We start from the raw sequence: 22618 nt of genomic DNA on the forward strand, positions 1-22618 counted from the left end.
CATGTTTAAATTTATGAGTGACCCAGATCAGTGAAAGCTAGGAAATTATCTAAGCTAAGCTAAGGCAGCAAGCATGAGATATGGCCAATGGAGTGAGTGAAGGAGGGATTTCCACTATATAGGAGACGATTGTTGTGGGTGATCAGTTTACAATGCAGATGAGAGTGGGACAGATCAGAAAACATGGTATTAACCCCTGGATATGGGTAGGGCTGGAGGTTTGGGTGACCAGGAGCCAGAGCTGTGTGCAGGAGCTGGCATTATTCCTGTTGTGGATGCACGGGGTTACATGCTGCCCCGGGGAAAGAGACCTCTCTTTGTAAGGAGCTAGAAGATACAAATGAAACTGCTGTTTTGGGAGTGCCCTCTGTTATTAATGTCACTCAAGTCCCAGTAATTCCTCACCCGCCTTTGTCCAAGGCACTGTGCCAGGAGCAGCTTTGTCACAGCAACTGGCTCCAATACAGTCATGGAGAACTGACAAGGAGACTTCTTCAGAAAATGTTAATTTCAGCTGAGAATACCTGTATTTTTGATCCTTGTCTCCCATTCCACATAACTCCACAGATACGAGTATAAACCATCCCAACACCTCTCCTGGGCAGGTGACTGCATCAAAACTCTCTGTTACCAGAACTGTGCCTGGGAGGAGGCACCAGAAACCATCGCACCCTGGACAAGGGGATGCAGAGCAGCTGGTGCCTCACAGCCTCAGTGGATACAATGAAGATCCAGCAGATCCTGAAGTGGATCCTGCACCCCTGCCATCAGTCCAGATGCAGCACAGTGCTTTACCTGCTGTCCCTCTCCTGCTCTGTATCCATGAGGTTTGGGTCCATCGCAGCCTTTCACATGCCTCAGTCACCCTTTTGCTGGGGAACATCAAAAGCGATTCTCTCCGATTATCTGTGTCTCTCAAGAGGAGCAACTGGAGCGGAAACAGGGACAGCAGAGATTGTTTCTCTTTGTGTCCATGATGCAACATCACCTTTGAGAGAGATGTCAATTTGCATGTGCAGCTTGGGTATTTGCTTAGGCACTGAGGATAACCTGGAGAGTGATGAATGCCATTTGCTAGAATAATTTCTTCCAAGCATGCAAAGGAGGCAAGGTACAGCCAGAGGCACAGCTCGTGCTAAAACTGAGCAGTCAAGAGAACTGAGCAGAAACCTGAGGCAGACTCAGCTCTCATGGCCTTGCTGGCCTGGGGAAAGCAGAACTGTCACACAAAGTTCATTGTGGAGGCTGCTGATGCTTGGCTGCTCTTTTACTCTCTGCTCTCAGTGATCACACTGTGCTCGCTCCTGCTCCAGTGACTCTTGCTGCTACAGGACAAGTTCTGGGTGGGAGATGCCTCTGCCCTGTTGTTTCTGGTCACGCCAAAAGCAGCATTCACTGCAAGAGGTGCCTTCCCACGTCTGGCGAAAACAGAACCTCTCCTTTCTTTGCATTTGTTTTCTCACTTTGCTTTTTCTCTGACCTCTTTGTTTTCTTTGCACCCTTTGCTGGTTTCCCAGGCCCACGAGTTGGGCAGATCAAACAGAGGGATGCACCAGGCTTGTCTCCCAAAGCTCAGGAAAGCTGAGTTAGCCAGAGTGGGGACGTTAGTGCCTGTGAGTGGAAGTCAATAAACCTTTGTGTAGATGCTGTCACTGAGAAGTAAAGCAGCCCTCGCTCCCCGTGGCTTAATCCTCTGACCTCAGCCCTGTATCATTCCAGTCGGAGCAGTAATTCTTGGTGTTTACATGGGTCAGCAGCTAGACAAGGACTTGACTTAGATTTTCCCAGCGGGTCACACAGCTATTCACTAATCAGTGATAGCATAAACACTGCCAGAATCCTCACGGGTCACTTGCTGGGGACAGGCTAAACAAACCATCACCAGATGAAAAGTAGCACGGGTGAGTGGATGAGATTTGAAACAACGGTACTGCAGTCCTGAGTCTCTACCTGGAGGGGTCTGGGGATTCATGAAGGGGTGAGGATGTGCCCAGGGGACCTGCATCTCAGCCTTGGTCCTCGCACAGATAGGACACTGCACATGGGATGGCTCCTGGTGTGCACCCATGAGCTGGAACGTGCTGGGGATGTGGAGAGAACCTCCTCTTCCCTCTGGCTGTTTTCCAGTGCTCCAGGGAGATTTGTGATAACTTTATTACTGCTCGTCTGTGTTGCCTCAGTTGTGTATATCTGTTCACCTACAAACCCCACCTCTGCATCCTTGGCCATGGGCAGCATTTTCAGAGGTGTGAACCACCAGCAGCACAGAGGGGTCAGACCGGGCTGGAAGCTGTGGGACGTGATGGCTGCAGTTCTCAGTGTAATTGTTTCCTTCCAGTAACGTCCTCAGCGATGGCACAGCTACGTACTGGAGTTAATCTGCTGCAAATCCACCAAGCTATGCAGAAAGCATGGTAAATGTTGAGACAGGGTGACCCTCCTGGCTTATCTTGCTATTCTGTTAATGAGCACATGAAAAACAAGACAGAGGACACAGCCTGGAGCCAGAACTGTCTAGGATTTCTTGCCAAAGGCTCCGGAAAGGTGAGGCACCAGCACAGCCTGTGCTGCCCATTCCACTATCAGTGAGACTTGTATGAAATTCAAGTGTTACTTGCACTTCCTCATTAGTGGACTAGGGAGCTCTGTCTCCATTAGCAATGTCACCTCACTCTGTTGGCTCATCCAGCAGCTGCTCCCCTTGGAGGCAGGCACACATGCCTGAGTTTTGGGGCTGTTTCCCTGCTATACTTGAGGAGAAGTACTTATGGAGCAAAGCAAGGAGGCTTAGCCCCAGACGGACCTCACCAAGAGCTGTGTAATGGCATAGTATGATCTGTTTTCTCCACACAGATGGCATGCAGGTTTCCAAGGAGATTTAAGAATATCAGAGTCTCAAAGGCAAAATATAAATCATTTTTGCATACAGACTAGAGTGTCTGTATTTTAGTCTATGATTTATTTTTAATAATCCAGTCTCCAAACTCAGCAGTGTGATCTTTCCTCAAATTTTGCAGGCACTTGCCATCAAATACAGTCTGGCTAAGCACAAAGATGCTTACTGAGCTGTGGTGATTACAACTTGTAGCCCTTTCACAGAAATCACTAGCAGCTGCAACCACAGCTCTCCCCAGCACTGGATCTCTACTGCCCTGCTCCCAGGGTTGATCAGCATTGCCACTGGTGTGGCACCTGCTGGTTCTCTGCCAGCACAACCAGGTGGGGCTGTTGGGGTGCTTGTTGATAACATCAAGGCAAATTTGGACATAGGTGAGGTATATGAGCGCTGGAGTGATCAGCAACCATCTCATTAGGCTCCTCTAGGGTTTCTGGCTTGTGTCTGCTGCCTTTCCTGCTGCTCACTCATTGACAGGGCACAGGTACAGAGGAAGGAAGGGTGAAAAGAGGATTTCTAGCCATGGGCATGTAGAAGGGAAAGGGGGAGATCCGTGCTGGTGACTCGCTGGGTACTTCTGCAGGAGAGACCTGCAGGTCCTGCCTGGAGCAAAGAGGGGAGAGAGCAACCATGCAGGCCCCTGGGGGGCCAGCCTTGTCCCTGAGGATCTGCTCTTGCCATGAGGGAATCAGACTTGCTCCTCCAATGACGGGGGCAAGGCAGGGCAGCAGAGCTCATCTCACCTCAGAGCAGCTGGATCAGATTCAAAGCACTGTGAGTCCTGGCAATATGCTGGGCATGAGGGCCTGTGGGTGCAGGGAGGCTCCAGTGGCACATGTGGGTCCTGGGGACTGAGCCAGGCTGTGGGTGAGGAGGAATCTGCCCTCGCATCGTCACTTCCCACTGCCAGCCTGGAGAGGAAGAAATTCAGGATTCAAAGGTCCAGAGAGAAAGGGAGTAAAAAAGAAGAGCCAAGTGAAGAAAAGATTCTGCCGTGAAAGGCATGCTCTGTCTTCCCTCTCCCACCTCTCTCTTTTCATGGAAGGAGCAGTGGCTGTTGCCATTAGCCCTGGGGCAATGTGCAGCACAGCAGAAAGTGAGGAGCAGAACTGTGCATGGAATTGGCCTGGAGGAGCAGGATGGCGGAGAAGGCATTACATTATGGTACCACCTGCCATCACCTCAGGGTGATGGAGATGACAAGAGGACATGCTCTGCTGCTCAGAGAGCCATCAACCTGTGCACAGGCCGAGCTGACTCGGCTGGGAGGGATCCAAAGGGCTCCTGTGTTGGCTCCGCAAGCTTTGACAGCACCTGTGCTGTATTTCTCACCAGCTGCCAACAAAACCAAGCTGCCTGGGAGGAAAACCACCTCCTCGTTTCTAAAGCAACCACCTTTGATCTGGAAAAGTCAAAGGGACTCTGCCAGCTTCCCAGGTCATTTGCATGGAGATGCTCTGACAGCACTCAGAAAGCCTGGCAAAGGTGTGAGCCTGTTACAGGAATCAACCTCCATTAGTCCCCTGAGGCTGACCTGATAAAGAAGGAGATGATGACAGCACAACCCCAACATAGCATCCGAGATGGCTGAACGGCCACTGTGCTGCTCCAGGAATAGCTGTCATACAGGAGGAGCTTTCTGGTGCCACAAGGTGGCCCCCTTACCAGCTTCTGCTGAGTGGGAAGAGGAAGTGCACATTTGCACACATGTGCCCACATGTGTGCGAGAGGCACAGCGAGGAGATGGACCACCAGGATTCAGTTCCAGTGGTGATTTAGCCCAGTGGCACCAGCATTCAGTTCCTTCTGCCCAAGAAGCAGGGTTGTTCTACACCTGCCCAAAGGGCTGTCACCTTCTGCATCTTATGGCCTCCTAAATGGGGCTGCTTGGAGCTGTCTGTCAGGCATGTGCTTGTCCCTCACCAGAACAGGTCTGGGAGTCACTGCTATCCCAAACTTTTAATAATGTGATTGGGGATATAGGAGCTAACAGATTGTGTCAAACCTTTGTCTGGTAGCTGACGAGTTCTTCTCTCTGCTGTGATCCTGAGCAGCCAGGATTTCTCAGGGTTGAGTGGTGTAATAATCCCTGTAAGAAGGAATATCCTCTCTTCTTCCCTCTGCAAGCTGCTTCATACCTTGGTACCCAAGGACACGGGGCTTCTGCTTTTATAATGCTGTCAAATAAAATTCTGAATCATGATCAGGATGTTATATCTTGATTTCATCCTTTTCTTTATAAGGAACTCCTGGGAGTGGTGGTGATGAGTAGTGGTGATAAGCTGCTTTACATGGTAGCTCAGTGTTTCAGAACTGAAAGCAAACACGGAGGTGAAATGCCACAAAAGAGCAGATTTTTAGAGATGACCCCTAAAAACTTTTCTAGAATATCCATGCTGTGAGAGAAATATGGATCAATGAAAAACTCATTGGTGAAAGATACTGTAGCTGAAAACAGCCTTGTGAACTCTGGACACTCCTGGCAATGAGGTGGCAAAAGCAGGTTCTGTTCTGTGCAGTATTATTTACACTGTCTTGTAAATAGCTGCAATAATAGCTGCAATTTTTGTTTTTATTTTTATTTTTTAAAGTCCTGTCTATTTTGCTTTCCAGTAAATTTGCCAGCGTGAGGCTGAGCATGTGGTGGCATTCTTCTGCCACGAGGCTGGGGCTGAAAAGAAATTAGGCAAGCATCAAAGGGCAAATGCACCGAGCACCCTGTGCAAAGCTAAAGCCAGCTCCCCCAGCCTTGCTGTCCCACCCGTTCCCCCATCCTCCAGGATCCTGCAAACTGGAGCACAGGCAGGCCTCAGGTTTCGAGGCTGAACCTAGAAGGGCAACGTTGACCTAATTAGTCTCTAAAAAAATGGGCAAGAAAGACTTGCAGCCGTATGTTACAGTAAGAAATCCTCTCCCTCTCCTTTTGCTCTCCTGGCCCCAGGGATTCATCCCAGGCAGGTGCTGCTTTGATTGCAGCAGGTTTTGAATCCTTTTCCCTCTCCTCATGGGGATGCCACATGCTGTCTTCTGACCTCGTTAGCTTCTCCTCCTGTTCCATTTCCCCACTCCGCACTCCCAGCCCCACCCATGTGCTAATTACTACAAAGCAATCTGCAGGAAGCGCTGCTCTGAGCGGGCTGAGGGAGCGGGAGGTAGAGAAGGATGCTGTCAGAGCACTGTGGGGGATGGAGAGAATGGGGTCAGATCAGTTCAAGCAACGCTGATATTTAGGCAGGCCCCAGGTTCTTCCCCTGTGTGTGCTGGTGCCAAGAACAGCCTGAAAGATGAGGGGGACATGTGGGTTCAGAGCTGTGCTGCCTGCCCCTGGGCTCTGCTAATGCAGGATCCCATCACCATGGAGGCTCACATGGTCCTAGGACCTGGTGTGCCTCAGCTGCCTCCAGGGGCCCAGCTGCACTGTGCAGAAATGTTGTGAATCTCCAAGTCCGATCTTCACCGATTCTTCATCATCACCCAGTTCTGTGTTCTTCTGGGACTCATTCACACAGGCAAACGAGGCAGGTTTACATAGTCCTCATACATGATCCCTTTGTCCATTCTCAAAGCAGGGTGGACACAAGCAGCTCTGCGTGGGAGCTGTGGAGCACTGTCCGTGCCCTGCTGCCCTCAAGGCCATGCTGCGATGGGAAGGCAGGGTGCTCACTCCGAGACTTCATTCCTTGCAAATGTAGCTCAAGGGCAGACAGTCTGCAGCTGGTCTCTGCTTTGTCTGCTCCAACAGCCAGAGCTGACAAGTGCTCGCCATACGGGCAGAGGCCCCCAGTTAGGTCCCCTCTGCCAGCACTGTCTGAAACTGAGGAACCTGGGATGGGGTTAGAGCTTGTGTTCATTTTCTCTGGATGGAATGACAAGATTTTCTTCTTCCTCTTTGATCAGTGAGATACAGTATTTGGGGTTGGAGAGAGGCCAGAGAGAGGAAAGATAATAATTAAGGTAAAAAAGCAGACAATAGTCAAGGAAAGAGCCAGACCCTACTGTTCCTCACATTGCTGTAAAACTAAAGCCATCCCAGGAGGGTTGCTGGAACCATATTTATATTGAACTGATGCGAGTGAAATTGTTAGCCTCACTAAACTAAAAACAGGAGAAGGGAGAAAAAAGCCAGTGTATCTAAGCATGGCTGATGGGTGAATTCATGGAGAGGGATGTTATGGTGACCGTCAGCAAAGGCATCCTTACTCTACAGTCTCTTTGGCAGCAAGGGAAGCAATAAGGTGCCACCTTACCCAAACACAAGGCCATGCTGACATTGAGATGGTGCCCCTGGGGTCTGACCACATCCCTGCACTGATTTGTATGATCACAGCTGATGCTCTTCTGTTCTTCCTAACTTCAGGTATCATCAGGATCCAGATTATGAGCAAAGCATCGAGTGCCAGAAGAGAAGCCGTGGGATTCGGATGGGGGCTCATGTCTTCCTGGCACTCCCTGGGTTTAATACTTGCATTACTTTTTAACTGCAGAATCACTTAGGCTAATCCAACCTCCCCTACAGTTCCTCTCTGAAGTCATCTGATGCTGCGTTTTGATACAGACTCACCAAGCCTGGGGGCCTGTGTTTGCCCTTCAGGAGTGAAATATCTTGTGGTAGCATTTGAAGTAAGTGCCCTTTCTCTCTGCTGTTGTTCAGTAAGAGGGTCTTTGTCTTTCAAAAGTTTCCTTTGTTCTCTTTCTCCCCTCTTTATTTCTACTGAATATTTGGTTAATGCTCCCCTTCTGCCTGCTACCAACCTCTACCCCTCTTAGACATTTTTGCACATCACCTGTTATTTGAAAAGCAAACATTGCTCTATCTGCTTGCAGGTAATCACATTCACTTCTCACCTCTTTTGGATCTTGTTTTCTTTTCTGTTCATTTTGTATTCTCTTCTGTAACTTCAGGATTGTGGGCCACATTCAAAGGTGACAGAAACCAAGTGTGATTCACTGGCTTACAGTTGCTGGAAACGTGGCACTGTGTGCTTATTCTCAGGCTTTACTTTTCTTGCATCATTTATATTCTGCAAAATAGCCTATCATTTGTGTCAGCCTCCTTGCATGGGCTCTAAGCCTAAGACTACTAGCAACAATTCACAGTAGAGGCTTAAAAGGGCTGAAGTGGTTGTTGCACCCTTGACTCTTCTTGCTCCCCTGACAGCCAAGCAGCTTCCCCTTCTCCTAGAGATCCCTGCTCGGAGGTCTCTGAGGACAGCTGACTCTCTTCAGCATGGTATTGTGCATCTGATTTTAATAATGGCAAAACAATGGCAAAAAAATGACAAAAACAACTAAGAAAATGCTAAGGGTGTGGTGTGGAATTTTAGAGCCAAGGTAATTTTCTCTCAGAAAGCACTCAGAAAGGCTAAATGTCATATGGGAGCTTCTGTTACTAATCCATAATCCATGTGATAAAGTTCCCCTAACCTCCATGGGCTGCACTACGTGGGTAGAGTAGGTGACCAAACTCTGTACCACATCACTCTGGTGGCAGATCATCAAAAAGAAAAGCCTATTTGGGTAGCTAAAAAATTCCCATGCTCTTCCAGGATGGGGGACGTTATTGCTGTGACTTTGGATCCGTCAGCACCTACTGCACTCTGAACAGTGTCGTCTTCATCTCAGGGCATTCTCTGGCAGCTCAGAATTTCTGGGAGGCTTCAAACCAAGCTGCCAAGCCCAGTACCCCCATTCTGGACATTCCCACCCCAGGGAATGTCCCATTCCCTCCACGCTCAGACAGCTGCCATGCATCAGGCATCGCTGGCAGGCGTGTGCTGATGGCACTGATAGCTCCCCATGTCCCCACTGTGGGCTAACCTGTCCATGCTTGTGCTGGCATGCAGCTAGCCCGGCAGCGTGGCTGCTTCACCCTTGGGCTGACCCTTGCAAAAGGGTTCACACTAAGTACAGAAATGCTCATTGCCCTCTCTTCCACACTAGCCAAGACAGAAATCCTATGATGTGCATGCATTTTCTGTTCCTTGGGCAGGCCCTGGGCATGCTGACTTGCTGTGTAGTGACTGTGTGCTGACAATGCCTTCTATTTTTTTATGTGCACGCAGCTGCTTTTAAATACTTTTATTATTATTATTATTATTGTTATTATTATTATTATTATTATTATTATTATTATTATTATTATTATTATTATTTTCCTGCTTTCTGCTTTTCTTTTTAAATATCCACTTAATCTACCAGCACTCCTGTTTCAGGGCATGAATGAATACCTCCAAGGCTTCTCTGTGTGATGGTGATGGAAACAGGCACTGCTACTCCCAAAGTGGAGCCTGTCCCAGCCTTTTTGGCACTGCCACCTGTGTGCAAGATGGAAAATAAGTGACAACTTCTGTTGCTGGAAATCTAGAAGATCACAATACTTTTTTTTTTTTTTTCCCTTTCTCCTGCAAAATTTCCTTGGACTTCTCTGCCAAAGACCTGGAATTCCAAAATCCCTGAATGAGAAATTCACAGCAGATCCCTTTATAAATGGACAATGGGTTTCAGTTGAAAGCAAGAGGCTGAACCATGTTACTGAAGGGAAAACAATGGGAGCTAAAGTGTGCAGAATTCATGCTAAGATTTTAAAAAGCACCTAAAAGATGTAAGAGACATAATTGATATATGTCACTGCACAGACTCTCAGACTCAGATATTTCAGCACAGTGAGGTGAGTAATTCCCAGCTGGCAACGCAGGACTCAGTGGGACTGGAGTCACAGGACAGCTGTCATGTCAAACACTCGTGTTCTCTGCCACCAGATCCATTTTCTACCAGTGGAAGAGCTACAGCAGTGATGAAAGTAGTCCTTGAGAATCTGGGGGAAAGCATCTCTAGAGTCAGAGCTGGAGCCTTGGTGGTAGCAAGGAGCACCTGGGGGAAGGATTTGGCAGTAAGCAATTGATTACCTGGAAATCTCTTGCCACTTCTCCGTTTGCATTGAGGCTCAGTGCCAGATGGTAGAATTAAGTGTCTGCTCTCCCCTTGGACTGTCTTTCTTGCACTTTGGCTTCCAGACAAGTTAAACTGTTCTCCTTTTTGTGACACATTAGCTACTTCAAGATTGAAAACTTTAAAGGCTTTCACTTCATGAACACTGATGCAGAAGCCAATTCAACCACCAACGTGTCTCTGGAGAATCTGTGGCTCTGTAACGTCTCCATGTTAATCACAGGAAGTGTCACTGCCTTTGTGAGATGGAGCAGGACACAGTCTCTGGTGCTGTGCAGACATTCATGTGCAAGGCTGTGTTGTCCTGAAGTGCTAAAGCCCAGCAGGGCCCAGGGTCCCACTGCAAAAATGAGGTGCTTGGAGCTGTAAGGCAGATGTGGCCACAGGGCATGGAGGAGCTGGGTGTCAGCACCTTCAGCATCCTCCCTTCCTGGTGCTTTGGCTTCCTGGACAAGTTTGGAGAAGGCACTGAAGGTGACCTCGAAGAAAGCCATAGGGAAGAAAGCTAGAGGCATCAGCAACGGCTGTGCCCTGTCCGTTGGGATCTGCTTTCAAGCCAGGGCTCTCACACATGTCCCCAGCCTGAGCCACAGCACAGCTGTGTCACAGCCATGCCCACACCTGGCTGCAGACCCCAACGAGCCAAACCCCAACCTGAAGACAGACTTCATGACTTGACCTCAGGCCTGCCTCAGCACCCTGGGCTTGCCTGATGGCCTGGACTCTGGGCTGACCCCAGCCACCAGCTGCCTGCTTGCCCTACTTGGGATGACACTGAGGGGTGGCCACATTGTCCCACCGAGTGTGCCACTGCCCCTCAGTAACTGGACGGGGCTAATTTCCTGGCTGCACAGTGCTCAGAGCCAGAGCTGAGCTCCTGCATGTTGCCCCACCTATTGCCGGGAAGTCTTTTTAAAAAAATGTTGCTTTCACTTTCTGTTCCAGCTTTCTGTTTAGTCCTCTGCATCCCGTGTCCATGGACGTGGAAATCTATCGCTTCAAGAAATGGACAAATTACATATTTTGGTACCAGAATCGCTGTTTTGAAATCAGGGGCCTGTGGCTTCACTATTACTGGTAAGTTACTGTCTGGAAGTCAAGAGATTAGCACGGGGTTTTGTGGTTTGAGGCAGCCAGACAAGAACAGGTTTTTAAAAAGGATCCTTTTTGTCACATATGCTCCGCCACTGTGGAGAGGAAGGAACTGGGAATGCACAGCTCCCATTAAGGCCTCCCCAGCCCAGCGGTGGGCCGGGACAGCCTCAGACAGAGAGCCGGGCTGGGCCAGAGGGCGGAGCTGGGGGGGGCCTTCTGCACTGCAGGGAAGGCAGAGAGCCCCCGGACATCAAGGCTGCAGAGCAGCACAAAATACAATAACAGTATCGTGTCTAGTTCTGGCCTCCCCAGTATGAGGACTGGGCCCGTTTACCCTAGAAAAAAAGAAGACTGAGGGGAGAGCTCATCAGTGTGTATGAATATCTGAGGGGAGGGTGTCAAGAGCATGGAGCCGGTCTCCTTTCAGTTCTGCCCAGCGACAGGACGAGAGGCAAAGGGCATAAACTACAGCCCAGGAGGTTCCGGCTCAATATGAGGGGGCATTTCTTTACTGGGAGGGTGACAGAGCACTGGGACAGGTTGCCCAGAGAGGTTGTGGAGTATTCTCTGGAGATAATCAAAACCTGCCTGGATGCCATCCTGCACAAGGTGCTCGAGGTGATCCTGCTCAGCAGGGGGGTTGGACCAGATGATCTTCAGAGGTCACTTTCAACCTCAACTCTTCTGTGATTCTCTAAAAATCCAACCCAGACATCCCCCAGCACTGTCTGCGAAGGCGGTACCAGCTTTGCTTTCCAGGGTTTTCTCACTCTCCTTTTCTTTGTACTGCAGGGACACGGATGACGTTGGCAATGTCATACGTGGCAGCATGAATCTCAAGAATGCCACAGCATGGAGAGTCAATGAGAAAAAGCTGCATTTGTCTAACCATAATTTAATATACTACCTCAAGTCAGACAGTAAGAAGGATATGGATATCTTTGTCAGGAGGCTTAAGGAATTAAATGTCGTCATCACTGACAGCTAGTGGAGAAGCATCTTGTGCCTAACAATGTGTTAATTTTTTTTACATTGTGAAAAAATAATTTCATTAGAAGGACTATATCAATTGCCAGTGACTGCTCAAACTGTGGAAATATCAAAGTATTTTAAATTGTCTGTTGTTGCACTGTTAAAAGAAAATATTACCCATCTTGTGCTGCTTGTTTGCAAGATAGCAATGAAACGTCACATCGTGTGTTGGAACATTTAGGAGCTTGGACCATTTAGGAACTGAACTACAAGAAAATGTTTTCAGCTTTGAAAATGTAATATTATTTGCAGCTGATGATGCCAACATTGCCTTTGGAGAAACTCTGCATATAGTATACTATTATTGGAAAGCAGGACTGAACACACACACTGTATAAGCAATGCAAAATACAAAAAGGTTACTATTTGAGTTTGAATGTTTTCAGTGTTTTGCAATGTCTTTTTTTTTTTTTTTTTTTTCTTTCTTCTTGAGAGCGAGAGAGGTGGTGGTCCTACATGGAGTCAGGAGCTACACTTAATAATCTGTGTGGGTCCCTTCCAACTCAGGATATTGTAGGATTCTAGGGTCTTTTTTTTTGTCATCTTCTTTCTTCATTTAGCAAACTTTTCAGACTCCCAGGACTTACTTTCATAGATGTACATTTTTACAGATTTACATTTAATTTTACAGATTCAATTTTTCAAACTTTAAAACGTGGAAGTGGCCACTGGACATACCTTTTTTTTTAGACTGATATTGAAAGGGTGTTAACAGGGTTTCTCCTTATTAGACAGTATTGCTTTATGTGCATTGAGGCTTGCTGTTGTGGTTTAACTCCGCCAACAGCTAAACACCACACAGCCATTCACTCACCCTCCCCACTCCCTCTCTGGGATGAGAGAGAGAAATGGGAAAGTGAAAGTGAAGCCTGTGAGTTGAGATAAAGACAGTTTATTAAGACAGGAACGTAACAGTAACAATAGTAACAATAACAATAATGATGATAATAGTACTACTAATAATAATGTGTACGAAACAAGTGATGCACAATGCAATTGCTCACCACCTGCTGACCGATGCCCAGCCTAATCCTGAGCAGCCAGCCCCCTCACCCCGGCTAGCCACCCCTATATATTGTTTAGCGTGCCGTCAGATGGTATGGAATACCCCTTTGGCAAGTTTGGGTCACCTGTCCTGGGTCTGTCCCCTTCCAGCTCTTGCTGCACCCCCAGCCTGCCCGCTGGCAAGACAGAGTGAGAAGCTGAAACGTCCTTGGCTTGGTGAGAGCACTGCTCTGCAACAATTAAAATACCAGCATGTTATCAGCACTCTTCTCATCCTAATTCAAAACACAGCACCCTACCAGCTACTACGAGGAAAATTAACTCTGTCCTAACTGAAACCAGGACACTTGCCCAGCCATTATTTTGCTTTTTACATAGGATGATGGAATTATGTTTTCAGGGAGCAACGTAGTTTTCATGTGTATGATCCAATTCAAACTCTTGGTCTTCCCATTTCTTTTTTTTTGTAGGGAATTTCTTATGTCTGTTCTTATCTCACACGGGCTCTGGAAGGGGTGCAGACGTGCTCAGTGGGGGTTCAAATAACACTAAGAGTCTAATCAGACCTGAACCCACCTGTACTGCAGAGTTTTATGAATTAGCTGAAAAATAAAGGTGTGAGATGTGTAAGAAAATTGTAAATAAGAAACATTTAAATGAATACATCATTGTCTGGCATAACTAGATTGCATGCAATGGAAATATGCAATTGAATGAAAATAATATACTGTATTAGGGATTTTCACCCTTCCCCAATAGCTGATGGAGTAAAGAAGTAGCACTTCCCCTTCTGATTGTCACATATTTCCAAGGGATGCTGAAAGATACACTGATTTTTTTGAGTAAATATTTTACTTCTGATACATTCCTAACCCAGGCAAGAATTATCACTCTTACAGAGCTCATGACTTATTTACAAATGCCAGCTCTGGTTCAGGCATGGCATGTTCCAAGCAAAAACTCAACTATTTCAACAGCATTTGTGTGCACAAGCCAGGTGACTGGTAGGTCCCTGCTGAACACCTGTGGAGACCTCTGTTGAAGCAGCAATATGCTACTAACAAAACTGCTCGTGCCCCTTAAAGGTCTTTGTAGATGTCAAAGCATGCTGTTAGTGGACCAAAATATTTACTGTGGGACCAGAAGCAATGATACTAATGGCAAAACTGTGTACCCCAAGAGAAGGCTATGGTGAACAGCTCACAGTGCTCAGTGACTCATTAAATACTTCTAGCTTTTCCAGAGAACCTTGGTCCTCTCCCACTCGCCCCCAGTCTCTCTGGTGCTGTTGAATAGCATTCCTCCTGCTTTTGCAGTTGTGGTTAATGGACACTTTTGCCATGCAGGATGGACAAGGCCCAAAGCCCTTTGCAGCCAGCTTTAGTTGCTCCCCAGTTCTAAGCTCCAAGTTGCCTGAGTCACTTTTGAAACTTCTGGGGCAGGCATCAGTCCCCTAAATGGTTTCGGAAGTGCTTCTTCCATTGTTGATGCAGATCACAATGCACACTGACCTGCTGAATTCCACCCTTCAGCAGCTAATAGGAAGCTGCATGGAAATAGCTTTGGAGTTTTAATGTCAGGAGGTGGAGGAAGTGTCTAGGCAGTTGTCCTCGTTTTGGCTAGGACAGAGTTAATTTTCCTCCTAGTAGCTGGTAGGGTGCTGTTTTGGGGATTTACTGGGCTGGCTGGCTGGGGTGGAGGGGAACACTGCTTGGGGAGGGGCTGGTCAATTGCATTGTGTATCACTTGTTTTGTACACATTACTATTATTATTAATATTAATTATTGTTATCCTTTCTTTTCTGTCCTATCAAACTGTCCTATCTCAACCCACCAGCTATTACTTTTTTTCTGATTCTCTCCCCCATCCCACTGGGGCGGGGGGTGAGCGAACGGCTGTGTGGTGCTGAGGTGCCAGCTGGGTTAGACCATGACAGCAGTGCAAAGTACTTGGAGCAATGGGGAAAGGAGGTGCAGAAACTGCTGCAGTTTGGACTTGCCTTCCTAATGCCCAGCCTCACCTCTTGTCCCCGTGGCTGTCTTGCTGCTGTCTAGCAGGCTATAGCCTTCCTGTAGGTCCTGCAGGAAGATGGCTGCACCATCTGGGTTGCATGGGGCCACCTAACCATGGTGCCACAGTTGCTACTGGTCAGCAGCAGCTCTCTTATACATGGGTTGGTAGAAAGACCCCCGGAAGACTGCCAGGAAGAATCCACCACAGGAGGACACAAAGCTGGAGCAGCCAGTGACACTTCTGATAAAAATCTTCAAAACTAAATAATGAATGGGGCTGACAGGAATAATCCACACCTGTCATGGTTTTGGCTGAGATAGAGTTAATTTTCTTTGTAGAGAATGACATAACGCTGTGTTTGGGATTTTTGATGAAAATAGTGGTGATGACACACCAATGTCTTAATTGTCTCACAGCAGCGCTTACACTAAGCCAAGGACCTTTCTGCTTCTCATGCTGCCCTGCCAGCAAGGAGCCTTGGGGTGTACCAGGAGCTCAGGCGGGGGGACACAGACGAGACAGGGACCCAAACTGTCCAAAGGAAACCCATGCATGTGGCCTCATGCTCAGTAATAAAAGCTGGTGTAAAGCAGGAGGAGGGAGGGGGGCTTGGAGTGATAGCGTTTGTCTTCCCAAGAAAGCACCACACTGTGATGAGCCCTACTTTCCTGGGGGTGGCTGAACACCTGCCTGCCAGTGGGCAGTAGAGAATGGATTCCATGTTTGGCTTTCCTTGTGTACACAGCTTTTCCTTTGTTTAGTAAGCTGTCTGTATCTCAAGCCGTGAGACTGTGGTAGTTTTACCGTGCTGGGCAGCTAAACCCCACAACCGCTCTCTCACTCCCCCTCTTTTAGATGAGGAGGGGGAGAAGTAAAGCAAAGAACAACTCACAGGTTGAGATAAGGATAATTTAATTAAAGGGAAATAATAATAATAATTAAATAAAGATTATTATGAACTAAACAATTTAACTAAAGGGAAATAAAAAGGGGAAGGGAAAAAAGGGAGGGGGAAAGGGGAAAATAAGAAGAAGGGAGGAAAACAAATAAATAAAATAAATGAAGGCTATATGAAAGTCCAGAGGAAAGAAATTACTCTCTACTTCCCACAAATGAGCGATGATTGACCACGTCCTTGCAGCAAGGCCTCAATGCACGCAGCCAGTGTTTGAGAGCAGGACCGACATTTTTCCAACGAGAGCCCACCCCTCCCCTCTTCTTCCTGTTTCCACCTTTTCTTGCTGAGTGTGACAGCACATGGTATGGAATATCCCTTTGGTTGGTTTAGGTCAGCTGCCCTAGTGATGTTTCTCTCCTCACTTTTTGCCCACCCCCTAGGAGGGTTAGAGAAAGGCCCAATGCTGTGCCACTGCTGCTCAGCAGTAGACACAACACTGGTGTGATAACACTGCTGTTCCAGCTACAAGTACAGAGTACGGCACTGTATGGGCTGCTGCTGGGAAAGTTAACATTCCAGCCAGACCCAGTACAGAGACCTCGCACTCTCACCTTTCTGATTCTCTTCCTCATCCCACCTGGAGAGAGCACGTGAGTGGCTGGGTGGCACTTAGCTGCCTGCCAGGGCTAAACCACAACAGCATCTTATCTCCCAGGCAGATGAGGCTCAACACAAATTCTCAACCTTTCCTCCCTCCAAAGCCCACTGGGCACTGCTGTGTGCCTTTGCAGCTCTCCTGCCCTCTGTGTGCTGCACCACATACAGCTTCCCCGAGGCTGAGCTCAGTCATCGCTGGGTCAGTGTGTCTGTCCTGCCTGAAAGCCAGCACCAAGTTCAAATCCTGCAGCTGGGAGGTTAATCAGCAACTGCAGAGGGAGTACTAAGGAAAAAACACATGTCCTTTCCAATTAATTTTGCTCAAATCCACTGAAATGAGCAGAGGGCCGTAACACTCAATTATTCCCAGCAATCAAATTAAATTTATGCTTGTCATTAAAGAGTCACTGTTTGCCCTCAGCTGCCTCATTGGGAGCTCTGATCACCACTGTGTTATCACTGGGGTGTGTGTGTGTGAATGAATTCTTATGCATGCTTTATCCTCAGTCAATCTTTGGGGACTTCATTTTCCTGCTTTTTAATGCCATTCTTGTCATAGCATTTGGAAAATACCCCCCAGTCTGATGTACTGTAAAAATGACTTGGTGCATAATGTGATTTGTAGTCCAGTGGAGAAAAATCAAAACACTCCAGCTCACTTCCTTGTTTTAAATCCAACCCCAGCAGATGGACTAAGCAGGAAGGTCTGAGCAGACCATGATCTGGGGATGGCATGGCAGCAACCACCAGGAGCACAGAGGCAATTTGTTGTGTGGTGCTGCACGTGCAGTCAGCACTGCGATTTCAACACCTCATGGCTCTTGAGCTGGCTAGAATGTTTGGCTGAAACTTTTACAAATAAACTATAGAGCAGCAACACAAGCTGTTTTGTGGATTTGTCTTCATTTTTCCAAGTTCTTGCTCCTATTTAAAATATGATAACGAAGACAAGGTTGTGACGCTGAGGAGATGACTTCATGCAGTAGTGTCATACCTTTGCCTCTTGTCTTTCTTCCTTTCCTGATGTTGGCAGCTTTTGACTAGCATCAGCCACATTAGATAGAGAAATTAAGGTCCAGAATCTATTAAAATCCTGCCCACTTCATGAAAATCGGTATCTGGAAGAGAAGGGTGCACACCAGCTTTCCTCCAGTAAAGGTAACAGATCAAATAAACATTAATTAACACGTTGAATTACAGTGACAGCTGTAGCTAATTGTCCATTACCTTCTGTTTTCTAGCAGCCCTGTGAAATTCATCCACCAATTATAACAAATACTTAAAAATTACAAAATATCTGTTATTCATGAGAAACACTGATTAAACCCCCAGCCAACAGACAGTGGGACAAAAGAGTTACAGATGGGAACTCAGTATCTGACAGGAGCTTCTGCAAAACACCTTCCCTTGCTGAAAGAGACAAGTGCTGTTTACCATTATCACTGCCAGGATGGCAACAAGCTGCAGTAGCGAGTGATGTCCTGGCGGGTTGCTTGGGGGGATGGGGCGAGCTGAAGGGATTGTCCAAGAGGAGGCAGTGGGGTCAATCCTGTGAAGTTCAGCAAGAAGCGTTAAGTCCTGGGGCAGTGACTTGCATTGGTACAGGGCTGGGGACCGAGTGACTGGGGACAGCTCTACAGAGAAGGATCTGGGATCTTGGTGAAATGAGCTGAACAGGAGCCAGCAGTGTGCCCATGCTGTGGGGAAGGCCAGACATGGAGTGGGCTCTATGAGCAAGTGTGTGGCCAGCCAGGCAGGGGGGGGATTGCTCTCTCTAGCAATTAGGAGACCACATCTGGAGTACTGTGCCAGGGTACTCTGCTATTAGAAAGATACTGAAGAACTGAAGTGTGCAGCCAAGATGAATTAGCAGGAGGCAGCAGACACAATTTACAACAGGGAAATTCCATCAGGACGTAAGGAGGAATTCTTTTCCATTGCAGTGGATGAACCCAGAGGTGATGGAGTCTCCATCCTTGGAGGTTTTCAGGACTTGAATATGCAAGGCCTTGAGCAATCTGCTCCAACTTTGAAGCCAGCCCTTCTTGAAGCAGAAGGTTGGACTAGGTGACCTCCTAGGTCCCTGCCTGCCTAACTCTTTCTACAATTGCTTTTTACAAGAGCTGTCCACAATATGAGAGTGGCAAACTGCCATGGCTGAGCTTTGCTCTGTTCTCTTTTATCCAGTTTGATGGAACACAGGATTTCTTGTGTCTGTGTGCCAATCCTCAAACTCTACCACAAGAGAATATGGATATGGTTAACTCCTGTATTGCCTCACTGGCGTGGGAAGTGGCTTTAATCATTGCCTTGCAGGAGTTCATAAGATTTCTACAGTCAACCCTGTGTTTTCAGAAGGGACAAAGCCCATACTGGCAGCAAAACTACCTGGTTTTGGGGGTAGCACGTCTGGGTAATACATGGAGTTGAATAGGAAGATTTATGCATTTATGTTGCTGCTACTCTTTGGCTGGAAAAGATTATCTTCTCTATGTCTGGACTAGTCTAATGCTGGCTTGATCCTGTTAACCGGCTACCACAGATGTTTAGACAAACATTTCCATAATCTCAAAATGAAAAGTGAAAGAAACTCAAGTGAGTTTTCAAATGAGACTTGAGCATAGGAAAACAGGACAATACTGTCTGTCTGTATTTCTTTTTAATATATTTTGTTTTTCTGTTCGTAGGAAATTATTGTGTTCATGCAGACAGGTTAGCTACAACTTTTCAGCATATACTAAATCACCTTGCATCCAGAGGAAAAAATCCTCAGCACATCAAAATTGCAAATTTTAACACAGCTGAAATTCTGCCTCACCTGGGAGACTGGACCAAAATCTGATCCAAAGCCCTGTCCCCCCATACCTGGCAGAACGGTGGGACTGGGCTCAGGCCCTACGATGGAGCCCGGCCTGACAGCGCAGGGCCTACTGGCAGCTGGACACACGGCTTCCCCCATCCCTGCCTTCTTTACTCACATTCAGACAAGGCCTATGCTGCTCCAAGTTTTCCAGAAGTCTGCTAACTCTGATTTTATCCCACCTGCCTTCTTCCCTCTCGCTGGAAAAGCACAGCTGTGCTGTCACTGATGTGAGCACAGAGCAGAGCACACTTTTGGCACAAAAGCCAATAACCTGCTCATTTTGAGAGGAGCTGCTGTGCAGTGGTTACTCAGAGGAGAAGAACGAAGTGCTGGGAGAAAGTCAAAAACTGACATAAGTTTCTTACAAGACTAGGAAACAATACATCTCATTGATCCTTCAAGCAAAACAGAAACAGAATAGGAAAGGGTGTCTTTTATAGAAATCTACAACATCTGGGGAGGTTACATGTGAAGTGGGTCAGAAAACTGAGAGTCCAGTCAGGGTGAAATCTCATTGCTGGGACAGACAGGGCCATTTGGCTGGACTCAGCATGGCACAGTGCACTTCAGCAAAGTCAAAAAGCCTGTGCAAACACACAGAAATGCTTTCCTCCAAGCAGATTTCTAGCTTCATAGACTGGACAAGAATCTGGTATGCACTGAAATGGACTGTGAAGATTTCCTGACATGTCCCCATCAGCCAGCTGCTGCTACACAATCATTTAAATAGATACACACATAAACAAAATTTACTCTGGGCTTTATTAAATGTGTACATTCATAAATTCTGACAGCAAAATCACAGTTATATTTAAGAAGTGAATTTTAGGAAGTTGGAATAACAGTTTTATATAAACAAGACAATGGAAACTGTATGGTCTCCAGGAAAAAAGTTGACTGAAAAACACCAGTATGGAGCACCATTGTGCCCAGTGTTGCACACTTATGTGATTCCCATTTGAAGATTTTTAGTAAGACAGATAAAAAATGGCCAATTGTCAGACATAAAAATGGGCCTGAGGGAGGTTCAAGGGGCCTGCCCAAGACCACAAAAAAAAAGCAGCATACGGACCTACTTGTGCCATTGATATTCAAAATGAAAATATATGTCACAGCTGCCAGTTGTTAAAACATTGGAAAACAAACTTGTGCTCAGTGCCCCTTAGTGGCTGCAGTGTGAATCAACTGGTTTTACTGGGTAAGCAGGTCCTCTGGCCTTGAGTTTCATTGTTTGTTCCTTACTTCCACATAATGTCACTTGGGATCAGTCTGACCTTGTAGAGACCACATGGCTCTGATCTGGACCATGAAGATCTGTCTCTGACCCTGTGGACCTTCTCTGTGGATTTGGAGAGAGAATTGTTCTCCATTAAACTCTTTGCCTGCCCTCAACAGTGCGGGCAGAGGGACAGGATTTCTGTGCAGCCCATACACATCACCTGTCAGGGCTTCATCCCTCCACATTGTGATGGGGTTTTTTGAAAGCTGTGGGGGAAAGCCATGCAGAAACTGAGCTGCCCATGTCTTAGATTCAAATTTGGGCAGCACTGATGGCAAAGACGTGTAGAATTCTCCAGTCTAACCTGCCGTTCAGAGCAGGACAACCCCAACTCCAAATCAGCATTAAGACTTTGCTGAGCCACATCTTACAAAACTCCAAGAATGGAGACCTCTTTCCTTTCCCACAATCTGAACAAGGCTGTACCATCCTCCTGGGGATGAAGTTTTTCCTGATGTGCATCCTTAGCTTCCTGAGACTGAGCCTGTGGTTACTGCCCCAGTTACCTCACCTACCATTGAGAAAAGCCTGGCTCTAGTGTCTTTGTAATTCACTTTCAAATAATTGTAGGCTGCTACTATATCACCTCCTCACCATGTGAGTTCAGGTCAGCTCCCTCAGCCTCTCCTTGTAGGACAGCCCCTGACCATTCTAGTCCCCCTTTACTGCCCCTCTCTATCAATGTCTTGCTATTTTGCATAATATCCACCTCACCTGACTTTATATTGTGCATGTATTGTTGAGGATGCTCACTATATCAGATGTGGAATAATGTGAACCTGAATATCACCTTGGGGCCTTCACTCATTATCAATTTTGAAGCAGACAATTCCATTGCTTGCTGCCTATTTGAGCCTATTTTGAACCAACAAATAGGTTTTTTTGTTTTGTTTTGTTTTGTTTCTTTTTCCCAACCCATTCTTCCAAACGAAAATGTTGTGAGAGCAGCTTGTGTTATCTTCTCCATCACAAACACAGTTATACTTACAAATGTGCTCTGTCATTGCAATCCCTCTATAGGTTCCCTGTGAGCATAATTTTAGGTCCTTAAAATAGATTCTTGATGCTTTTCACTTTAAATAACTAGTATCATCCTCAAATTTCCCAAGAAAAATAACCCACTGATTTTACTCCACATGCACACAATCACATTTCTTTCCATTAAATCCTATGCTTTTTTTTTTCTTTTTTTTTTTCTTTTTTTTTTTTTGGGGGGGGGGGGAGGGGAATAATTTAATATTTTTAGAAAGCAGCTTCTGTAATTTGATTGAATGTTGTCAACCTAATCTTGGTGAACCAAGCTTTAGTCGAAAGAGATATATAGTTCAGTTTCTGCTCCCTTACTAAGCCAACAAAGAACACTCAGAATGTTGTTTTTTTTCATACCTTATGTGTTTTCTCATGAAAATGCGTGTTCATGGTTGTTTGATATAGGAGCTCATGTGGCTAAATGTATTTGCATAAACATTCAGATGAGAATATTTGCTGAAGTAATTAGAAATTGTTTGTTTTTCAGAAGTGTTTATTTGCAAGGAAATGTTTTTTTACCAAATATTCATGAATAAAGGAGGTCATGAATACAAACAAAAAGATTCATAGGGATTAGCTTGAAAGAAGATTTCCCTATATGTCTGCAGTATTTTCACTCACCTCTAGTTGCTCTGTAGTCAGTCATCTGCAAAACCTGATGAGATCTGACAATGCATTTCCAAGTATGCAGGATCATCTGAAGCATTGATGGAGGAAGTACTATTGTGTCCCTAAAGCACTGAGCTTCAGCCAGTAATTAACAATAATAAGAAGTAAGAATATTAATTATAATAAAATAATCCTTGCCTGGCATGAGACCCTGAGTCTGGCCTAACACCTGTTCTTTATCCTCAAGATGTTATTCCCCATTAATGCTTCCTGAGCACATTAAACTGAATCCA

At 46.5% G+C, this 22618-nt stretch overlaps 1 long non-coding RNA gene across 1 annotated transcript; it reads left to right on the forward strand.

The window, feature by feature from the left end:
* Nucleotides 1-10757: 10757 nt before the first annotated feature.
* Nucleotides 10758-12341, forward strand: LOC311423462. Its single transcript, XR_014685719.1, has 2 exons — nt 10758-10921; nt 11732-12341. It is a non-coding gene; the product is annotated as an uncharacterized lncRNA (long non-coding RNA).
* The last annotated feature ends 10277 nt before the right edge of the window (nt 12342-22618 follow it).

This window comes from Aythya ferina (genome assembly GCF_964211825.1).
Source record: "Aythya ferina genome assembly, chromosome: 24".
NCBI lineage: Eukaryota > Metazoa > Chordata > Aves > Anseriformes > Anatidae > Aythya > Aythya ferina.